The sequence below is a fragment of the Eutrigla gurnardus genome (assembly GCF_963514095.1).
Source record: "Eutrigla gurnardus genome assembly, chromosome: 11".
Taxonomy (NCBI): domain Eukaryota; kingdom Metazoa; phylum Chordata; class Actinopteri; order Perciformes; family Triglidae; genus Eutrigla; species Eutrigla gurnardus.
In genome coordinates, this window is record NC_139925.1 from 24,357,820 (window position 1) to 24,382,715 (window position 24,896).

A 24,896-nucleotide genomic window follows, 5' to 3' on the forward strand; every position below is an offset into this window, starting at 1 on the left:
CACCAAAATATCATCAGCATGTAAACGAGTCCCACGCAGCAACATTTACATCTTCATAAGCAAGGATTATGGTACAATCACATTAGACTCACATAACATGGTGGTTTTTAATAACACAACTTTATTGCCAACTGTAACTCCATGTGTGCTTCCATATTGATGTCCATACTGAGTAGTGAATATACACACTACGCAACACACAACGGGAACAGAGCTGCACTGCAAGAGTAGGACTCCTACTGATTGTTCAGCAGTGTGTGTGTTGGTGTGTGTTGGTGTGTGTGCATTTGTGTGCATGTGTGTCAATTTAATTTATTTATCCCAATATCATATATTTGTGTCAAGGAGCTTTACAATTTCTAGAGCAAACAAAACCCTCTGTTGTTTTTGACCATCCAAAGGAAAAGTTGCCGCCAAACTCCCCAGGAGTATTACATGTGTACAGAATGACCAACATGGTAAAATGACAAACATTTCAACTCAGACTCACTCCACTCTTTTGAAACTCATGAGTTTTGAGTTGCAACTCAAAACCCACTTTAAAAATGCAAGCAATACCTGACTCCAGATGCCTCTCCACACCTGAATTGTCAAACCCCTAAATGTTGTATTTGTATTTCTGTACTCAAGTATTTTATTTGTGTGTGCTCTATTAGTATTTGTCCAGCATCTCATGTAAAGCATGTTTGAGTATCCAAAAACCCCTTTAAGTCATATAAATTATTATTATTAATATATGTATTATTATTATTATCATTATTATTATTATTATTAATAAACATATGAGTCAGGAGAAGGTTGATAAGCTTCAGGTCTCCAGACAGATAGAACTGCAATATAACCTCCTTTCCACCACTGACCTGAAAAGAGGACTGACTACACAAACTCCGACCAACAGTAAGTTGCCTAGTAGCAGTAAACTGCACTGATTAACATTTACACAACTTACAAAGCTGCAGTTTTAACTGAATATAATAGCTGACCATCTTGTTTTTGGAGACCTCTAACTCTTAATTAAGACTATGTCCACAAAACGGTACACTGTAAACAATTTCTGTAAATTTACGGCAGAATTTCAACAGTAGTAAGGTGTTTTTTAATAAACAGTGCTTTACTGTTAATATTACAGAAAATTAGTGAAATTACAGCTCATTTACTGTTTTTTAAACAGAACTCTAATGTATTCATATTATACAACACTTTACCGTTAAAGTGTATTAGATAACAGTATCATGCATTATTTTTGGCATTCTGGGAAGAGCATTGCCTGAGCTGCACATGTGAAGCTCGTTACCTGCCATTCCGGATCCATCTCCATCTTACTAATTATTTGGTGAGTAGCAACTTTATTTCATTGTTTTATATTACATATTATATTATTGTTTGATTTGATTCGTTTTGTTAGCATTGATGATTACAGCATATGCACATGCTAGAATGAGTTTGGTTAGCAGCTAGCTTAATTTTCAAAGATGATAGTCAAACAACACAAGGAGCACATTTTAATTTCTACAAAGTTAACGTTTGTTGACCGCTGCATTTTGTCAGTGAATTAATGAAACTTTGTGATAGTTTGTGTAAACATTTTACCGTCTATGTATTTTACTCTATTCGCACGAGATAAGTATTACCTGGGGACCTCTGGTAATTTGTAATGAGGAAGTTCTCTCTCTCTGTGAAGATGTTGAGCTGTCATATTGTGTCCTCCAGCTTCTGATGGCTCACTTTTCCCAGAACATTACACATCTGATCCTACTTGCAGATGTACGTTTTCTTTTTATATATACATATACTATGTCATACAATGACTCATCTTATAACAACACAATTTGTAATTCACTTTCTATGTCCTAGGGATCTGCCACTACAGCTGACATTGAGAGGACCATCAACATACCTGAAACTCCTCGTCTGATACTACTTGGTATGTTTACACCACTGCATATGCAAGCAACAAAATGTTCTATTAAAAGGTACCAGGAGGATGTTTAAGGTTGGAATGTTATGGTTTGCTAAGGTGTGAGTTCATGGCTTGGGACATTTTTTTTTATCAGGATGGGGGGAATGAGGGGCAGAAATGTTAATTTTGTATGCAAGAAGTTGCGAATATAAGTTATTTTAGAGCTGATCTCTCTCTCTCTCCCCCCCCCCCCTTCTCTCTCTCTCTCTCTCTCACACACACAGGCACACACAGGCAAACACACACACACACACACACCCACACAGACGCGCACACACACACATACACACACACACACACACACACACGGCTACTTGCAGGCTGGATTGAGAAACCTGGTGTCTTCGAGTGAGCCGTAACTCTCCTGCTGATGTTCTTGGACTTCCACACTAACAGTACTGTATATGTTCGTAATACTGTTTTTAACATGTAATTGTAACATGTAATACTGTTTTTAACATGTAATTGTAACATGTAATACTGTTTTTAACATGCAATTTGTTCAGCATGTGAAGTTTTTACATGTAATCTTTACATTCAAATAAAAGTAAAGTGCAATAAGAAGCTGCTTTTTCTCTTACATTTTAATCACAGGATTGAAATATCAGTAGGTTAATTTATTATGGTTTGCCTTCCGTGCTTGTGGCCAGGTTCAAACAGAGATTTTGTGAAACCTAATGTCAGTCACATGTAACATGTTTTTCTTAACAAAAGTGCCTTTAACTGTGTGCAATCATATTTTTTTGATAGATTATTGAAACGTATAAATAATACAAACTAAATAGTCATTTATTTGTAAAACACAGTGAAAGTAATTTTAAATATCAGTTTAAACTGTATTTTTCATTTACAGGACAAAACTGTAAATTGAGTAACAGTAAAAATATGTAGATTTTACAGAAAAATAATGGCAACCCAGCTGCCAGTTCATTACTGTTTTTTTACAGTTCACACTGGTTTTTTTATTTACAGTTTAAAGCTGTTACTTTCAGTGACAGCAAAAAGATGTTAATTTTACAGTAACATAATGGCAACCCAGCTGCCAGTTCTTTACTGTTTTTTTACAGGAAAATTTCTAACAGTGTAGTTACATTTCTAAGCATGTCTTTTTCTCTCTCTTTCAGACCTTAGTTCAGACTAAAATGGCATTTTTCCAAAACAGTTTATCCACAGTGTGAAATAGAATAGGAGTAGAACGGATAATGAACTGTTTTCAGTGGTCATGTGACTAGTAGATAAGAAAATGGTGATTGTCCGTAGTTGTTATGGTAACAACACACTTCAGTGCGGTCAGAGCAGCCCACCAGGAGGAGAGAGGATGTAGCTCAGTTCGGCTACTTCCACTGCTTTAGTGATACACTTGTTCCATAAAATGTTCTGAACAAAGTTGTCACTAATCTGACAATATCAATGTTCTTTCCTACGGTGTGATGAGAGTGTGGATGAAGTATTTAGTTGTTAAATCATAACAAAGAGCCAAAAAGCCCATTAGTGGGAGCAGGTTGGCCGTATGGACGCTGAATGTTGCTGCTGAGTGTTTGTGACAATCTCACCATACAAAGTATGAAGCAGCATCCTCCGGTGTTCATGATGAAAACCACAAACAATGGCTGATAGTAGCCCAAAACGAATGCTAGTCTATCCTACATGATATTGGATAGAAAGATCATAGAAATCGTTTGGGTTTGGGATGAGGCTCTCACCAGTGCTCTGCAGCCGCTTTTCTGCCAGAAAAAGGTGATACGTGGACACAGGACCACATTCTCACGTTGATCCAGTGATATGGAGTCATCATGTGATCAGTGCTATCGCAGGTACAGCAGAGCTCACGTCTGACCAGACAGTGCTTTTCAGTAACTCTATGATTTAAGAGGAGATCAGGGCTTCTTGTCACATGGGTAAGTTCAAATTGCTAATGTTTACACCACTAGATGGTGCTGCTTAAAATTGGAATACTAGTTTTGTGCATCTACATGGTCTGTCATGTCATGGCATATCCTGTCTGGGAAAACAGAGCACACTGTTAACTGATATGAGCACTGATTGGCCTTGTTTTTCACATTCAAAAGTAAAAAGTATCAACTTGATACTTTTTTTTGCAATACTTTCCTGCTAGTTATCTGAACAAGTATACCTTTGCACTTGTTAAAGGAGGTCATTATGTGTCTTGCTTTGATTTAGCTAATGTCCTGCTGTAAGCTAAATTTAATGTATCGCTAACATCAGCCAACATGGCAGTTTGGGGCAATTTGTCTGTGATTTTGGAGCAACTGGCCCCAATGTTGCCAATCGACTACATAATATTAGCCAATGCAATTTTTTGCTTGTTTGTTGTTTTTTAAAGAAAGGAAGGAAATAAGCAGATGAGATGGTCAGGAATTGTAAAAGAAAATCAGAAAATTGAAAAACAGCAAATGGTAGCACACCTGACCTGAGGGACAGTGAGGCAGGTGAGGTAAGTCAATAAATCAATCAGGAGTACAGCTGTGGAGTAGAACACCAACTACCGTATACTGGCACGATACTGTGAGACATTACCAGCTGAAACTGAAGTCAGACATCCATCCTGACTACAGCAGTTGTGTATAAATCTCCACGGCAGAGTTGGAGCTGCAGTTTGAGCAGTAACTTCAGTTGACATTTATTTTGGTAGCGTTTTCCTCAACATCCCAAGCGTTCAAAGGAAAAGTCATGCTTACTCCTGGACAACCAAAACTCCCATCTTTACATCGATGGATTACATTTGCCAAAGAAAATGGCATCATTATGTTGTCCTTCCAACCCAACTGCTCACACAAGCTGCAATCTTTGGACAGAAGTGTCTGATTCCTGGATGAGGAACAACCCAGGAAAAACAATCACAATATATGACATCCCTGGTGTTGTGCCAATTCCTTATTCTCTGGCTGCAACCCAACTGAATCAGATCTCCCTTACAGGCCCCAGCAATTGCCAAGCTCTTCTAGGCCCCAACATCAGCAAGCCAACACTGCCCATTAGCACCATCTCACCCTTGCGTAGGGGCCGGATTAGCTCAGGAGGTAGAGCGGTTGGCTGGCAACCGCAAGATTGCCGGTTCGATCCTCCTAGCTGAGTGCCTGGTGTCCCTGAGCAAGACACCTCACCCCAATTGCTCCTGACGAGCTGGTTTGTGAATGTGTGAATGTGTGTATGAATGGGTGAATGTCAATCATTACTGTAAATATAATATAATTGAGGACCATTTACCATTTAGTAATGCCAGTTCCCCCCATTATTAACTCCAGAGGATATTTGGCCTTACCCAAATACTGGTCCATGAAAACAAGCCACTTGAGGCTGAATTGTAGGCACAAGGTAGAAAGGATCTATTCACAAAGAAATGCAGGCCAACCAAATCCTAAATATCAAAGAAGCAGAAAGAAGTTACAAACAGAAAGAGTCCAGATACCTCTTCATCATATGACAATGAAAACCTGTGCCTGGTTTGTGTGGAGCCATTTGAGAACAGCCAGCATTCTCTAGCTCCTTGATGCTAAAAGTTGAAAAATTGATTGATGGATCGATGGCATGATGATTGGTTGAAATCGGTTGGTTCTAGCTGATGTAAGCACGCATCATATTTTTTTTCAGGAGGAAAAGGTTATTGGAATTTGAAGAAGAAATACTTGTTTTATTTCTGTTTCAGCTCAAGTTTAAGTAACAAAACAGTGAAGCATTTTCTTTCCTCTTTTCTTTACCCAAAGCAGCAAATGTGAAGTATCTCAAATACAGTGAACACCTCTTTGATTATGGAGGTCAACAAGACAACTGCATGTTCACGAAAATATGCTATGCACAGCTTTAATGAGACGTCAATGGGTGAATCAATTACTTGACTAAAAAGAATCATTAAACCAAATAAAAAAGAATCATAAACTTGATTCAGGCAAGAGACAATGAAGTATTTTTTACTTAGATAGTCCCATGATATTTTACTATGATATGGGACTTACTGTTTTCAGCCCCACATACATAGTATTGACCAAGATTGTGTGTGCCCTTCTTGGTGACTTAACCTTTCTGTCGTGTTCCTACTTTCATCAATCATAAATATTGTGTTTTACATTTTATTGTCTCAAGGCCTTATGATATCCTCCACACTAGGCATTTGAACATATACAATTGATGATCACCACTTTCGTTGAATTTTGAGCGGTTAAATCAACTTTGTAACACCTGTGGTGTTCCCGGTCAAAAATGACCGCCATAGGAAATGAATGGGTGAGTTTGTGTTCATCCATCAGATAGTATACCGCCACTACACACACACACACACACACACACACACACACACACACACACACACACAGACACACACACACACACCATGTAAACCAGTAGTCTGAGACATTGTTAACAGCTTAAAGGGGAGTAAAATAAAATTTGGTGATGATCAGTGTTTTTTGTGTTAATGTAAGAGCAGTTAAAACAGGCCGGTCAAATTTGATCGGGAACACTAAAGTAAGGGGGGAGAAACGAACACGACACAAAGGGAAGGTTAAATGAAGAGGAGGATGGTGGAGAGGAAATGATAAGAAAGGAAGAGGAGATGACAGGACATGGGGAGAAGAAGAAGAGTGGATGAGTGGAAGAGTTGGAGGAGCAGGGGAGCCCCATGTCACATGGGACGGGGCTATTGATTGAATTCTGACATTGATTAAGCATCCCCTGATTCACAATGCCATGTGTTAGTGCATCAGTGTGCGTAGTCTGTTTGTGTGTGTGTGTGTGTGTGTGTGTGTGTGTGTGTGTGTGTGTGTGTGTGTGTGTGTGTGTGTGTGTGTGTGTGTGTGTGTGTGTGTGCATTCCGAGGATGCACAGAGTGAAAGAAGAGATGAAGAAACAAGGTGTTTATTTTTCATCATTTTGTCTGGTTGCGTTGACATGTTTGTGTGTGTGTGTGTGTGTGTGTGTGTGGGTAGATCTCTACCCAGATGAGGCCTGACTTGCAACACCACTTCATCCCTCCTTGTGGGATACAAAAAGGGTCTCTCTTTCTGTCTCTTTCCGTCTCTCAGGCTCTCTCTTTCTTCTGCTGCTCCCTCGATCTTTCTCTCCCTCCGTCTCCTTTGTGTGTACTCTTTTTTTTGTATTCATCATTAATCCTCCAATCTGGGTCTGGGATGTCACAGCCTCCCCCCTCCCTCTACTTATTTCTCTCCTTGTTATATGTGTGTGTGTGTGTGTGTGTGTGTGTGTGTGTGTGTGTGTGTGTGTGTGTGTGTGTGTGTGTGAAGGGCATGGCTTGTCATCCTGTTCCCCTGTCATTCTGCCTCTCCATTCAGAGCATGGCACCCCTTTTGCCAGGGATAATTACCCCCTCCTTCCCTTCCTTCTCCCCCTACCTCTCCCCAGCCTCCTCTTTTTTCCTCCTCCTTTTTTTCCCACCTCCTCCTCTCACCTCCCATTCTTTTTGGCAATATTTAATCAGAATTATCCAGAAAGAAGGTTGGAACAACAATATTTCACATTTGAATCACATTGCAGTACGTGTTACATAATCATTATCATTTGCCAAAGGTATGACTTCATAGCTCAGAAATATTGTCAACAAAGTCATGCCGGGTCTGCCTGATACCTTACTAACTTGGCCAGCAGAGAGAATGTACATTTAAGCCACTTCAGGCTTGGCTTCACTTTTCAGAACTGGAGATGGCCGACTGGTGTGAGCATGAGGAAGTAGTGCATAGCTTGTTGTGGCCGAAATAGGTATTATAAAGATTCACTCAAAAAAATGATCCTGACAAAAACAATTGAGCTGAAACTTTCCAGAGTATCTATCTTCCATATTTCTGAGTGAAATAGGAAAGGCAGCCGGGACATTACGCGTGACTGAGTCTTCCTCCAATAGGAAGAGCTCCTCCTGTCCGCATTCCAAGGTGTCTTGGGCAATATCCTGAAGTTTCCCCAGAAAGCTGTGCCATCAGTGTATGAATGTGTGTGGATGGCTGAATGTAGCTCGCAGTGTAAAGCACCATGAGTGGTCAAAAAGACTAAAAAGGTGCTATAGAAAGCTATATTATTATATTATTGAAATGGTTGGGACTAGCTGATGTAAACATGTCAAATTTTGTTTTCCAGGAAGAACCAAATATTGTTAAATAGATGCACAATATGATTTAGGATGTGATCTAAAAAGGTTAAAAAGGCATTTTTCATTTCAGCCTGACTTTAATTCTTCATCACAAGAAAACATTTAAATCACATTTTCCTCTTATGGTTTCCATAATAATATTGGAGTTATTTTATGGACAAATACTCATGGCTAGATTGAGAAAAAAATATGAATACGCTCCCTAAATAGAAAGAATTACAACAGCTTCCTGATTGTAAAACAAGGAGTAGCCGTTTTGATCAGCCTTGTGTACTTCAGTCACACAAAACACACACACACACACACACACACACACACACACACACACACACACACACACAGATACTCACACATCCACCGGCTCTGTGCTCTCTTGTCCTAACTGCTCTTGAATGGTGACCCTCATAAACAACAGGCAGTTCAGGAGCAAATAAACAAAAGCTTGTCTTGTTGTATTATCACTGCTTTTCTCTTTTATTTCTGCGTGGCCTCTGGTCGGTCAGAGGATGGGGGGGGGGGGTCAGTCTCTCTCTCTCTCTCTCTCTCTCTCTCTCTCTCTATCAGATGCCTGGTGTGTTGTGTGTATTGATCGCAGGGGCTTGGTAGCAGAAAATAATGGGGTGGTGAAAGCTTAGTAGAGAGAGGGAGATGGAGAAAAAGAGAGAAAAAAGAGATCTACAAACATGTGTGTACACACACGCGCCCACACACACACACACACACACACACACACACACACACACACACACTCCAATACACAATCCTATTTCCCTGCCTCCTCTCTGCCCTCTGCCCTCATATGAATATTGGTTCTCCCCTAACTCCTCCATGTCACCATTATGCGTGCGTGTGTGTGTGTGTGTGTACATGTGTGTGTATACGTATGTGTGTGTGTTGACAGGCTGCCTCATTTGCATGTGTGTGTGTGTGTGTTATCTATGTGAATAAATCCTTCCAAGCCCTGTGCGCCTCAGGGTGATGTGATGTGGCCAGTGCCCGTGCAACCATACCCTAGCTAATTTACAACCAACCTAGTGTGTCCCCCCACTCCCACACACACACACACACACACACACAGCAATGCACACATGGCTTGATGACACCACAGTGAAACATGTCGTCTAGACGACATTGAACCCTGAGTCCGCCCAGGGTAATTGTTTTATGCAAATGTAGAGAGCTAGGGCTGACATGATTGGGCCAGACTTTGTGTTGATTGAAGTGTGTATGTGTGTGTGTATGTGTGTGCGTGTAGCAGTTGTTATGGATGTGGCCATGATTGTGGTGTAATGCTGGTAGCCATTAGTATTATTGTTATTGTTGGAAATGTTCTATTATTCAGAAAGGGAGGACAGGGCAATATACATAACATACTGAAATATGGTGAATGACATGCAACTACACACACACACACACACACACACACAAAGTCAATACATATCAGAACATATCTGTATAATACCCAACTTGTCATTGAACTGAATCTTGAATCAATGACTGGGCCACACATCACACTCTTATAGCAAATATGTATTATAGCAATAAAGCCAAAAATGTGGTGACGCATACTGAAAATCCACTTAATGAATGTGTTGAGTTGAGTTTGGAGCATAAACACACATACAACAGAGGCCATGTGTTATCAGGGCAGCGATCAGAGGGAGGGAGTGTGTGTGTGTGTGTGGGTGGGTGTGTTGTTGTCCAAGTCGTAAATTTAATTTCATGCTGGATTTGCAGAGCTCATCTGAATTGCATGTGAGCACAGCCTGATAGGCCTTAGTCTCAGAGTCACACACTAAGACGCAGCTGCTATTGACGGTGCGCACACACACACGCGCTCACACACATATAAACACACACAAGCTTGCATCTCAAGGTCAGGATAACATGACCTCGAGGCATGACCCCTGATATCCACACGTTTCTTTTAATGTGAACAATAACATCTATAGGATGAAGGAGTTTGTAGTATCAATGCTGCCACATTTCATGTCATCACATAAACAATATTGTACCTCTGTCTTCTGTCCATGGTTCTTCCTATTCTTTTCTTCTTTTCCTTCTCAGGACGCCACAGAGTTTTATTCATTTTGATATGATAACGCTTAAGTATCAGCATATTTTCTTGGGTCACGTCAGAATCAGATACCTCGCCCCAGAGAACCCTCTCCTTTAAAAGGCTTTGCTATGCAGTTATGTTGTGGTCAGTTCAATAATTCAAACAAATTGTTAAAAATAGTAAAGTTAAATGTTTAGATTATTTTTTTTTTTTGGACAACACTGTCTTTGCCCAGGGTTGAACTCAGGACTTCCTGACTAGCAGACCACAGGCGGTGGGGATCAGTAACGCCATCTCCTCCACACTGACACTGGGGCCCCACAGGGGTGTGTACTCAGCCCCCAGATTTTCTCCCTGTTTACCCACGACTGCATGGCCACACACAGCTCCAACACCATCATCAAACTTGTTGCCGACACCACCACCATTAGCCGTATCTCTGATGGAGATGAGTCAGCCTACAGAGATGAGGTGAGAGGCCCTGACATCGTGGTGTGGAGAGAACAACCTCCTGCTCAATGTCAACAAGACCAGGGACTTGATTGTAGACTACAGGAGGCTGCAGGGGTGAGGACACGCCCCCATCCACATTGATGGGAGCAGCAGTGGAGAGAGTCAGCAGCTTCAGATTCCTGGGGATCTACATCAGTGAGGATCTCAGCTGGTCGTCAAGACAGTGAGGAAATGGCTCTTCTTCCTCCGGCAGCTGAGGAGGGTCAACATGGACTCCAGGATACTCAACAACTTCTACAGGTGTACCATGGAGAGTATACAGGTGTACCATGGAGAAGGGTCTGGTCTGAGGGTCTGGACGTGCATGAAAACTTATAAAATGATTTGCTTGTTGGTCTTTATTTTAAGCCATTGTTTTTCAAGGAACGTTTGCAGCAAGAAAGATATTACTGTTAGAAATAAAAACTAAATGTGGACAAATGAGTACACAAATAGTTTACCATCCAAGGAAGCTTGGTTTTGGTTTTTCAAAGCAAAATATTAACAAAAATGTTGGCAATCTCCTCAGTGGTCCCCATTATGCGAACAAAAACATAGAGAAACATGTGAATCCACAGTATTATAGACCTAAAGTGACTGTGAACTTTAAACTTTCCAGTCTTTCTCCAGCATGTCTGTTAGATGGGTAAACAAGTAGATTTAAAGTTCTGGTATACAGCGGTTTTCTAATCTGAATCTAATCTAAACTCCTTTGCACTGATCTCCTGGGCAGATGTGTCATCATTTTAACTAATTAAAAGGTACTTATGTTAGTGTAGATGGGTTAAACAAGCACTGTATGCCACCATGCTACTAAGAATTGAGAATCTGAGCTCTAAAGGGATGCATGTAGAAAGAGAGAGGAAGTATGGCTTATAAAACACATTTCTCACTTAATGTTGTGTTACTGCAAAGATAAAGTATGAGAGAGGAGGCTTTAAGATAAAACAAAACAAGCCTTTACAAACATCTGAGAAAAGATAACTTTCACAAACATCCTACATGGCTGCTCTCCCAGGATGCTTTACCTTCCAAAAGCTGCTCCAGTAACAGAGACAAAAGCCAGACACACACTACACACACACACACACAAACACACACACACTTCTTCCCCCAATCGCCTCGCCTGGCCAGTCTCAACATCCCAGCGCTCTTTGAGGCGACGTCCCAACAATTCCACCGGGTCCCTCATTAAGGCCCAGGCACCGACTCTCAAGGGGAAAGGGGGGTGGGGCTGCTGGGTAAACTTTGGAGAGGTCACCTCCTTGTTTCCATCTTCTGCCTCCTCTCATCCCTCGTTCCGGCCCATCCTCAGGTCCTGTCAGCGGAGAGTGTAAACAAGCAGAAAGGTTAGCACTGTGTTCACCCAACACCGTCTTCTCTCATTAGGGAAAAGGGACAATGAGCCAGTACCACCAACGTCTGTCTCCATCCCCGCTGCTGAACTGTGTTCAGCAATAAAAAAGACAGAGGCAGCAGCAGGTTTGAGTGAGGAGGTAACTTCAGTAGCACTAAACTCAACCCAGTCAACAGAAACATTGTGTACATCATCCGGTTCTGAAAATGCTTAAGTGCCTTGAACTGTCTTTCTCTCTACTGGCCATCAGGGGGCGACTCCTCTTGTTGCAAAAATAAGTCTGATTCAAGCAGAGGTCTGCTGGGTTAAAGTCTTGTTGTTTAACCATCCACCACTCACCCTTTTGCACTTTTCCCTTGTGAACTGTCTTGGTTGTTATGCTCATTATTTTAGCCCATAATATTGAATAAAGGTCACAACACATGCATGCGTACACATTAAAAAACATCCACATTAAACATCAGTTTTTTGCACTGGACTCCTTAACTCTGAAAATTGATTAACACTTACACTTATCAAGGCATCGAGTCTGATTTTACCTCAGAACATCTTTTATGTCTAAATGATTTCAATTTAAAGGATGCTCTTTGAAGTGATGTCTCTGATGTCTTATACAAGTTTCAACCTATTTCTTTCAGCTTTTGTGATTATCGATACTATCGCGTATCACTCATGGGCTTGTTTTCAGAATGCTGTCATGTTCCCAAACTCTTTTTTAAAGGTAACATTGTACACCCTCAAAAAGAGTAACTAAAACATTAAAATATCTCAGAAACCTAAACTGCAAGAGGCATGAATTTCCTTCTTGCCCATTCAGAGTATTGCTGCAGGGCAGAAATACTTTGGAAAACTTAACAACTTCCCTTCAAAACTCATGCAGAACATATAAAGTGCACGGGGAGGGGGCTGTCCTTTTTACAGTGGTTATATCACTGTATTGTCTGGGGGACATGGGGGACTGCCGCATAAAACGTCCCAAAACTGGAATGACTGTGTGAATAACCTCTGCATACCAATAAAGTAAAAGATCCTATTAAAACTCCCTCCATGGGAGCATTAAAACCTCCTGCTAGTCATCCCTTCTCTCGTTTATAGCATGTCTGTCACTGTCCATCGTACTCGGACAGCAACACACACACACACACACACACACACACACACACACACACACACACACACAGATTCACCGTCCAGCTGCAGTGATAACTGTCTCCCTGCCTGCCTGTCTCTGTATTTGCTGACTGGCTGTGGAAGAAGCCATTTAACATGCTGAATGTCAAGGTCTGCTGTCCTTGTCATCACTCTCCACTGCAGAAGGTCAGGGAAAACTCTCCACACATGGATATCTCTAGACAAAGAGGGGCGCCGGCAGAAAGGCAGGAAGGAAGGAAGGAAGGAAGGAAGGAAGGAAGGAAGGAAGGAATGACAAAACTAATGAGGTTTTTTTTAGATATTCATTTTTGTCTTGGATAGGGTAACAGTAAATATATTAATCATTGCTAGGTCTTTTAAATGTAAATTCATGTATTTCAGCTGTTGAGTTTTTGGACAATATTCAAGCAAACTTCCCGTTCTCCTTCCTCTGTCTGAGCGGACAGATTCAAACATGAATGATCAAAATTGAAACAGCAGAAGCCATGTTATCCTGTCCCTAGCATGGGTCTGCACTTGCAAAGCTTGGATACGTTTGTCCCATCCATCCCTACACATTTCAGACACCATGACGACAGTTTGTTTCCCAGGTTTTTTGGTAAACATATCTCGTCTCCAAGCCCAGTCGAAGACAACCTGATGACATCATAGGACCTGATATTGAATAACTCATTATAGAGCCAGTTGCATAAATAACACAAAGAGTAGTACTCTCCACAAGGACTATAGAGTTCCTCCTTGAACACAGCAAAAATGAACATTACTCGAAGAATATTCTAAATATATAAAACAGGAAGGGCAGTCACTTATATGAGCGTGTTTCAAATAAATACCTGGCTGCCTGTGCAGTTTAAATTTATACAGCTCCTCTATTTGAGAATTTACGGTAGTGTAGATGGCTATTTGCTGCAATCCATCCTTCCCAGTCCTTCTATCATTGTTTCTCTGAGCTCGTGCCTACTTTCCACAGCTTGAGTAAACACTGCCAACTCTTTCATTAGCCCTCTCACCACAGTCTCTCTTTCACTCTGCATGTCTTTCATCTCCACTCGCTCCATCTCTACACGCCTCTGTTTAAACAGATGAATGTGATTAGAGCCAGTTTTAAATGACATTGGAAGTTTGTGTGTTTAATGACTCAAATAAAAGGCACGGTTATTATGTTTAAAGATAGGCCTTAATATGACGTCTGTGAGTACTGCTGTGTGTGTGTGTGTGTGTGTGTGTGTGTGTGTGTGTGTGAGAGAGAGAGAGAGAGAGAGAGAGAAAGAGAGGGAGAGAGAGAGAGAGAGAGAGAGAGAGAGAGAGAGAGAGAGAGAGAGAGAGAGAGAGAGAGACATACACTCCACCACCTCTGTTGAGTTTATTTTATTGTGCAGATTGTCAGATGATTGACTGTAATGCGCGGCTTATGGACTAGTGTTCTGTACATCAACACCATGCCTTAGGCCCACAAAACACATCTGCATTCCCAATTTACTCATAAATTATTATTTTTCTTGTTATTTTGTAGATTCCGCTTGTCAAATACAAATCTATACTTTGCAGTCATGCATATTATATTACTTGTGATGCTTGTAAAAGTGCTAATAGTTTGGTTAACTTAATTTACAGGCAATGGCACTGACTTTTGTGTGGCTCACCCACTCGTGTTCCGCTGAGCTCTGCTGCCACAGTTTCCACCACAGAGGCAGGACACCTGGCACAGAACAGCCGTTAGCTAGGTAGCTATCCAACAGCATGCAATTCTTTAACATTTTCATTGACTGAATGGGGATTTTGAAGGTTCTGAATACAGACTTAATGTCCTGCCTTTAGGTAACCAACACCTGTAACAAACTATAATAGGCTAGGCCAGTTTATACTTTTCCCATTAAGACCAAAATTCTATTTTATACAATTGTGATATTTTCTGCTACGGTAGCTAACAGAAAGTTCTAAAAGAGCGAAGCTAAAATGTTTTTTAGGCTTATAAATTTACAAATAGGAATGTGTTGATACAACACAAGCTCACATAAGTGAAACATATACTAATTTGTGTACATGGATGTGAATTTTTCAATTCTTTTTGTGTCACAAAATGAAAGTGAGGTTTAGGTAAAAAAAATGGGTTTAATTTGTGTCGAAATATTGTGTCCTGAAATCAGACCACAAATTTTATTTTTATTTTCCTAAGATTATTTTCAGTTTATCTGAAATTCCGTCATGTCAAGTTTCATAACCTTATCAGTGATAATTAAGCCATGACTGTCTATGAACCATAAGCCACAGCATTGAAATGATCATGTGTTTGGATCAATGACAGTCACAAGACTTTCTGTGAATGCTCAGCATGAACCCAACCCAATCGCCCTGGGTCCATAGCTCTTAAATACCCGGTCACTCTACACAGAACAGACTTTGAAAAACAGAGAGAAGCTCTCCAGAGAGGCCTTCTGGGAGAATATTTGGAACACATTTGCTGGTGTATGAACAGTGGTCAACCCCGTGATGAAATCAAATTGGTTGGGGTCAGAATAGATAAGGCATAGATCATAAAACAGTCTTAGGGTTCAGTGGAATTTGCAGCATTTTTTGCAATGGATCAGACAACAGCTATTGCTTTAACGCAGAGTTAATGTTAGTTTGCGATTTGTTAAAGAACTTAATCTGTGATTAATGCATTGGATTGTAACACTTCATTATAACCAGCATTAATAAATGGTAAATTGATAGTTCATTAATCTTTATTTAATTGCTATTTTACTGCTAACAAGCTATGAAATGTTAATTAATAATGATTAAAAATTATTAGTAATGTTATAGTTTATACTATTTTATAATTAGTATGTATAATATGAAATAAATACATTTAGAAATGGTTTGAAAAGGGTTTAAGAATCAATAACAATAAGTAAACTATTGACATTTTTTGTTGGATGATTTTCGACACTGTATGTGTTCAAAAAAACATCTATAAACATCTCACTAATGTATATAAATGCTTTAAAAATTATTTATAAACCCTTTCACAAGGTAATTGAATCAGCAGCTGCAACTTTATAATAGCCACCAATATATAATTTACAAAGAATTTCTTCAAGATTTGCAAATCTTTTGGTTATCACTGACAAATATTTAATACAGTACATGAAATATTATAATGTACACTGTTAAATAAAATAAATAATCACGAATAGTAAACATTTTAATTGCATTTCAAGTCATGTGTTTGTAGCTCACACGGGGCAACTAAACTAGCGTTCATCATGACATTATTTGGATATTATCATAAATAAGTTTATGTATCACACATTGGTAGATTATTAAGGTTATTACATAAGTTCAATATTCTTTTTGCAGCCTTTATACATTAAGTAACTAAACTAAATGAGCTGTAAAGACTGCAAAATAATGAATGAACTTTTACATTGTTTTCTTTTTTGTTTGTTTCTAAATGAAATGCATTCTATGGAAGATAGATTCTCTTGAAATGCTGTTTCAACTCCACTTGAAGACATTTGTATGACTGCTTCATGTGCCCATGATCAGAAAATCTGAGCGCTTTAATTCATTTTGCACGAGACAAGACATATTTACAGTAATGGAAACCAACGTGTTAATGATTCATTGATGACATCGATCAAGCTGCACACATGGAAAAGATAAAAAAATATATATATTTTCCATGAATGTTTTCAAATATTCATTGTAGGACGTGTTCAATGTGGCTGTCACTTTTGATTTGAAATGTTAACTACTGATGGAACATGGGGGGAAACAATTAAATATTCAATCTGTGATCATCTGTTTGATTTCAGGCTGTGACTTCTTCTCCAGCAGGGGGGCATTTCCTAAATTGCATTGTCCATCTGTTTGGCTACTGAGAAAGAAAACAGCACTTTCAAATGAATAGGATTAAAATAATAATCCACACATTTATTTTGAAGGCTAAATTCCATAATTGCAAATTATGTTCCTGTCATTGTGGTGCATGGATATGTACTGTGGTAATGCAACGAATGAATGGTATTTGATTTAAAACGCAACAAGAGTGTGTTGTGTTTGTGGGCTTTGTGATCATAGCTGGTCACCGATAGAGCAGCTCTTTCATGGAGGTCGCTTCTCTGCTGGGTGAGGCAGAAAGACTCGTCGTTCATTTCCTAAAGCCTGATTGTCTCCCACGTGGAGGTTCTCACCGGATCACACATACCTTTTCTCTAACATTTACACTGCAGCTTGGCCACCACTGGGCCATGTACAGTAATACTTGAATGATTAAGAAGTCTTGTCGGCCTCTTTGTCATACCACACACACACATGCAAACATGTCTTCCTGTACCTGCAACACCCTTTGCACTCTCATCTGCATATCCCTTGCTCTGCACTATAAATTCCACAAGAAACGGGCACTTAGACTTTCATAAATCTCCTTGTCACATTCAAATTACAGAGATTTATTCACACAAGCACAGGCCTGAAGAGAGTCCAGAGAACAAGGAAGAGTATAGGGGAAGGGAAAAACACTTTAAGAACCAGCACTGCTCTGTTCGGGGATTTAGAGTGTAAGTGGGTTGTTGTTGTTGGAACTGCATGTGAAGCAATGTATGTTTCCATAAATATGTTTATGCCCCAAGGGGAAGTCTCCTTAAACAGAAAGCATTCTGTATGTGTGTTGTGTGTCTGTGATGTAATCATTTGTTGTCACTTAACTGTGTCAAATCACTTCTGATGTGTCCACACCAAATGCAAAGCCAACTTTTTGCCCAGTGGGATGGCACGGCACGAACAACATGAACCACACGAACGACATGAACAACATGAACCACACAAACGGCATGAACAACCTGTGTGGTGTAAAGCAGCCCTTCCAACCTGTTAAAAAGACGGACAGGCTCCGTCCAATCAGCAATGATGTGTCATAGCAAGTACCTACCTTTTTCGGTAGAAGTTAATGTGGTTGTGTTTTTGTTAATGTCATTGTGTTCTTCTTTTTGTGGTTGTGTTTTTATTTTTGACGTTGTCGTTTGCCCTTCAGGGCCACCGTATAAAAAGCATGAACCACATGAACCACACGAACGACATGAACGGCATATATGACATGATTGACATGAACAACATGAACGACAAGAAAGGAATGAATGACATGAACGGCATGAACGACAACATTAGTGGTGATTTCAGCCATGATGGATGAAACCTGGTTGGCGTCTACGGAGGAAAGCCCCGCCTCCTCCTCTCTGTGCACTTTATGAAGAGAAAGAAAAGCAAGAAGTAGTGGTGAAGTGGTTTCAAAAAACAGGCAGCAGGAGTCAGAGGGACGTTACATCTGGACGGGGGGATTTATTTGGGTGTTGATTTCTAATAGCCACAATCATTGGACACCTTACGACTGTCATTTGGTTATTGCTTGGCGTGTAGCAGGCCCAATTCATTTCATAAAAATGTCATACCAAAAAGAGCCATCCATGTTTTTCAGCTTTTAAATACAATTAATGTGGTGCCACTTTGGATACATCAGTTCATCTGTCCAACTCATGGCTTAAATGTAGATGTGAACTGCGAAAAGTCAACTGGTAATAACTGGTGAAGTACCTTGTGTACGTACAACAGATACTACAGTCTAGTACTATATCTCTCCCTCTTCTCCTGTCTTTGTCAGAGGTGTTCTGCAGTTTCATTCAAGGTAGAGAGACCTTCGTTAGTGAGCTGGGAGCTCTGTTCTCCTCGTCTACCTGCCTCTCTCTCTCTCAAACACTGTAGGGGAAGACTGTGATTCATGTACTGCTCATGAAGACGACCATTCATTTCATGTAATACAGCTTATATCTCCATTCCTGCACCTATCACTTCCATTTCCTCCCTCTATGACTGTCTTCCCTCATGTTCTCTCAGTGTCCTTTCTGACTTCACTTCCTCCCTTTTCTTTGCATGCTAGGCCACTTTATCTCTACGCCTCTCTTGCCTTCTCACCTCTACTCTTCATCGGAGGAGGACTCGTTTGTCACTCTCTATCATAGTCATTGTCATTTTCTAGCTAAGCCGAAACTGTTTCTATATTCATTCATTTTAATGCCATCTGACACATAGTTTGTCGACCTGGATTTTGTTAGATTCATCATCGCCATTATCACTATAGCAACAGCATTTCTCTTAACATTATCATTGTTTTTCCTTATTTTCGTCAAAATCTCCACAATCATCACTATAGATCATTTCCATCATTCCACATGACTTCATCCACCATCATTTCGTCATGCATATCTCTTTGATATTACCTTCATTATAATCATCACAATCATTATCACCATGACAATCATGCAGCTTCTTTATTCCAATCCTTCTCATGATGATCATCATTATCATCCTTCTTATCATTATCATCATAACTATTGAAAACATCATTGAAAATCGTTGAAAAGATTACAATTATCATCACAATTGTCATCATCATCAGAATCATCGATGATCTCATCATGAATCTCGTCATCAATATCATCATCAACGGATGAATCAAAAAGATTCAAATAATAATCACATCATCCCCATCATCAGCAACATTGAACATTCATTGATTTCAAGTTTGCATTGTCATAATGATTAGTTTATTAATCTCATCATCACAGTCATCATAGTCATTGTAACTTTAATCATCTAATCAACTACCATCATTACAGACTTCATAACAGTAAGTGTCAACATAATCAAAATGTCAATCATTACCGTTTAGATTAAATACTGTCAGTCAATGAGATCTAAAGCCATCGTCACCAATATTAGAACTGTTAATTGGGCTTCTATGTGCAATATGTATGTGCATGATTATCACTAAAATCATCATCAGGATCATCAGACGCAATATGGATAGTGTCAGGCCGAATGTACACACACACAACCTGTCAAATCAGATGCAAATCCCCCGTTACAAGAGCCTGCAGTGGGACTGAGCCGTGGAAATGTCAGGGGTCAAGTTTACGTTGACGCAAACGCGCCGGCCACCCTGGGCCACGATAAAGGTCGGCACCATGGCGACAGCTGGTTGATATCGTCGTTGGGGAGGAACTCGTGAGTCACTGCCCCAAATCCTCCATGTGGCATTAACATCATTTTCTGATTTCTCTCTCTCTTCCTGTCTTTTTTTTCAGATCCCATCTTGACAGATCCCCTCTGTGCCGGATGGGAAGAAAAGGTCAGTTCTTGTAGTTAACAAAAGTCATTTTTACTTTCTTGGTGGTGTTACAAAATTAAAAAAAAATAATTAAAGGATAAAGTTGGGTTGATAGCACAGTATTGGTTACCAGTAACTTGAGCAAATTCTGAAACTGACACATGAAATGAACGTGAAATTAAATCCACGTTTATAGTAAGTAAAGTAAAACATGGGCTTAATTTTGAAATGGCTGTGTCACCCAATTCATTCAACCATCACAGCCTCCATGTATGCATTGATTAGGAATGGAGGTTCCAACGAATGACCAGTGGATGGACAGTTCTACCAAGAGTATTAACTGTAATCACATTGGATTGAAATTCCTGTAAATACAAACTGTCATCCGGGTGAAACCATTCCCATCACTCTGCTAGGGGGGCTTACCAACAAGACATGGGCTTTTTTTATAGGATGCAATGTTTTAAACTTGGAATGATGACACACAAAGCAAAATAGCTAATGTTAATAGGACAGGGAAATTGAAATGATCAGTTATCACTATTTGGCTGAAAATCTACATGAGAGAAAAATGAATGGTTTTGTTGTTCATTTTTTGATAGTTAAACCAATTGTAGCAACTTCATCTTGTTGTCCAACTGGTCTGATTGTTTCTGATGATGATGTTTATAAAATATGTAAAAGTATAAAAGGGAGTGAAAAAATGAAACATGCTAAGACAAGAAAAGCATAATCAAACTAACACAGCACAAAGTGACTCAAATGTCTTCCTTCCTGGGAAATGTACAGTTCACTATGTCCCCTGGCTTACATGCTTTGCTTTACTTCTCAAGTAATTAAAGTGCGTTTGTCACAGAACCTTTTACTTTATATTTCCTATATGTATGTTGTCATGTTGACAGGTAGGAGGTCACACGGGTCCTAGAGATTCAGGGCCTAGCCCCATTTATTATGTCACAGCAATAGACAATAGACAGAAACTGATTTGACAGTATATGTATACTATGTGTACTTCATACCAAGAACATTACTATAGTTTGGTGTCTACATATTTAAAAATTGTCACAGACAGGAAAAAAGCTAATATTTATTTATTTTTTCTCTTTTCTGTTTCATGCAAATGCATTGCACAGTATTCTGAAAAGCTGACTCAAAAAAGAGTTGAAAGCTGAACTTCATAACAAAGCTAAGAGCTGAAATACATATAGAAAAGCTGGAAACTAAATTGTTAAACTGTGAAATGTACAAGTTGAAATCAATTAACTCATTAGACAGAAAAAGTAGTATTTGAGATCCATATGTATGTGTGTGTGTGTGTGTGTGTGTGTGTGTGTGTGTGTGTGTGTGTGTGTGTGTGTGTGTGTGTGTGTTATAATTTGGTGCATTTAAGCATTTAACGTGTAAACCATATATAGTGTATTTAATTGGCCTCTTTATTCCTGCCAGTTCACCTTCTGTTCTTCAGCCTTTACTGAATGCTTAGGCGCCCCCCCCCTTATTTTTTAACTGGCAGAATGAATATCCACACTCTACAGCACCCTGGGGGGTCTAATGTGTGCGCTGGAGGAAGAGAGGGAGTGTTTGGACAGCTAACGTATGTAGAAACACCAGAGCAACAACCACTCTCCCCCTCACACACACACACAGACACACAGGGGGCTAATATGGCCGCCAACTGTGTGGCGTGGCCGACTGGCCCACCTTCCATCTTGCCCAACCAGGCTCCATGCTGGGCATGACACGCCCGTCTGACAGTATGGATCCGCCAGGCCATGACAGTTCGCATATGGAGACCTTCCACTAGTAGATAAGAGGGGAGGAAGGAGGGGTTTAATCGAGGGAGAGAACCATACTGTTAATAAGAAATGCATTTCAAAGTGCAGAGTATCTAGAATTGGCTCAAAATATATATTTTCTATGTAAGATAGAGTTAATTGGAAAACAATTTTTGAATGGGTGAAAGGGTGCCTGGAACTTAGAGCACATGTTGAATACAAGCTGTGAAAACGTGGAAATCCCCAGCTACACAAAGATCAGAATGCCTTTAATCCAAACAAGCATTTGAACCCCAAACTATTTTGAGGAGAAATCTTTGCAACACAGTTTTCTTTGTCTCTTTGTTGAAGTTGCGTGGCTGCACTGTAAGAAAGGTCCTGTGATTAAAACCTTCAACCTGTCTCCTAGACCTGATACTAACAAGGCTAAGTCTGACCCTTAGTTAGCACGTCCTTACCAGATATGATCAGTGTGTCTTTATTAACAGGCTATGTGCCACAGTCATTTAAAGTAGCTGTAATTCAACATCTTCTTAGGCCTACTCTTGATCCAGAGGTTTTAGTAAAAAACACTTATCAAATCTTCCTTTTCTTTCTAAGATCCTTGAGAAAGTAGTTGCCAATCAACAGTGTGACTTTCTAAATAAGTCTACTTGAGGACTTCCAGTCAGGATTAAGAGTACATCATAGAGAACATTTTAAATGACCTTCTAATTGCTTCTGACAAAGGACTGTCCTGCTAGATCTTCAAATGAAATCAATTAAATCAATCAAGTCATTATGAAAAAAAAATGTGTCCACCTTTACAAACTCAGCAAACCCATAACACAACACAGCCAAAGATAGAGACAGATAGCTTGATGCAGAGGTGAGTGACCCAGGTGGTGTGTGTGCATGTGTGTGTGTGTCTGTGTGTGTATGTGTGTGCCTATGTATGGCCATCTGCAGTCCATCACTCCTCCAAGTCTCAATCTTGCTCTCGTCTCCAGCATTTGGAGGCACTAAGGTCCCTCATGCAAGCAAAGGTCAGAGCCGGTGATTTATTGGTCCTCTTCTGGGAGGCCGTCTGTAAACCTGGGATGTCTGCCGTGCTGCTGGATCACAGCCAACATCCCTGACACCAAGCAGATGAAAGGCTTGTTTTGCTTTTTTTTTTTTAGCACATTTCATATTTTATACATATCTGATTAATTATTTTTAACAGGTTTTTCAGAGACCCCGACACGATTATTTATGAGTTTAGTATAGTGTGTCTGTATGATGAGTGAGCACCTTTCCCTTTGGACTTCTACAGAGTTCAACGTTTATGTTGTCAAACTGCATTAAGGAATAGACATACATATTTGAAAGTGTGTTTTTACACCTTTGGTGTTAGTTGCTGGGGATTATTTCACTCTATATTAATTGGTCTGCTGACCAGGGAGCTCGCTACTCTTTCGACTCCAATCCTGATTCTCAGAGCTACAAGCCACATCTTTATTATAGTGATTTTTCTGAACATGTATTTCTCAATTGGACACATTATGAAAATGGAAGGGTACAACCTCCACCCAGGCCAAAACGCTCCTAAATAGAATAGGATTATTCCTTGTCAACCGCTACACCCCTCCACTAAGTTTCATGATTGGGCCTGTAGTTTTTCTGTAATGAACAAACAAAAAACAAAACCAAAGACATAGCCATGGCTGATGTAATAACAATAATGAAGAATGGTAGTGTTGTTTCCATCGACTGTATATAATAAGTGTATGTAGTCACCTGATAGACCTTAAGATCACCAGTCCTCTGAGCTACAGTTTGGCCGAAGCTCAGCTGTATCAAACTGCAGGGCAAACAAACTAGTCAGAACATCCCATTATAAGGAGGAAAACTGTGATTTTAAAGTCTATATGCATCACATTCTTTTACAAGCGTTGCACAGATTTTCTCCACAAAAATAAAGAACTCCAACTAATACCAATACCACTAATACCACATGAATAAAATGCAGCCCCTTCCATGTGATGTGACTGTTTAATATTAACTGGCAGTTATGTTTAAAGCATTTTAAGTACCTAGAAAATATAAATGATGTAAGGAAATTGAAGCGTGTAGCTAATTTCTATTTAATATTTAATTTTGAATAAGGAAATGATTAGGATATGGCCTTGTGATGCCAAAACATCATCAAGTATGGACAGTATGTTGTCAAGTCAAAAGCAGAAATGTATGCAAGTAGATCACCTCCTGAAGTCTTCCCACTTGGCCGATCAATGATATTGATCAGCTGCTAATGCCAAGGGGAAACCATGGATTGTACATCTTGACATGACAAGGTCTCGAAGAACACATGAAAACGTAAATGATGATGAACTTTTTAAGTGGTTTAGGAATGCCTGTTGATGCTCTACTGCTGATGATTTACCATAAACGTTAAAATCATTAATACATGAATTATTGGAGCATTCCCAGTTTCTCCTTAGAACCCTTTGACTAATGGTGCAACCAAGCAAAGGAGTGTTTATGCATCCGTGTATACATCTTTGTGTTGGGGACATGATTGGCTGAAAATGAAAAACATAAGCGTAAAAAGAATAAAATCCCATGAGGCAGATAGAAATAACATCAAGATGACCAGAGCGGCAGCCATTTTTATGTGTACTGTTAACAATAGGCATGTTTACGCGGATATTCTGCAGTAATCACAGAAAGAAGAACCCTCATTATGCCACGATCGCAGCGTTTATAAAGAACTTTGGTTTGCGACGTAACGCCACAACAGTGTCTCCTTGTACAGACGCATGCTGGCTCTATAGAACCAGAGAGGCCGTGATGTAACACGTCGGCGTCGACGGTAGTG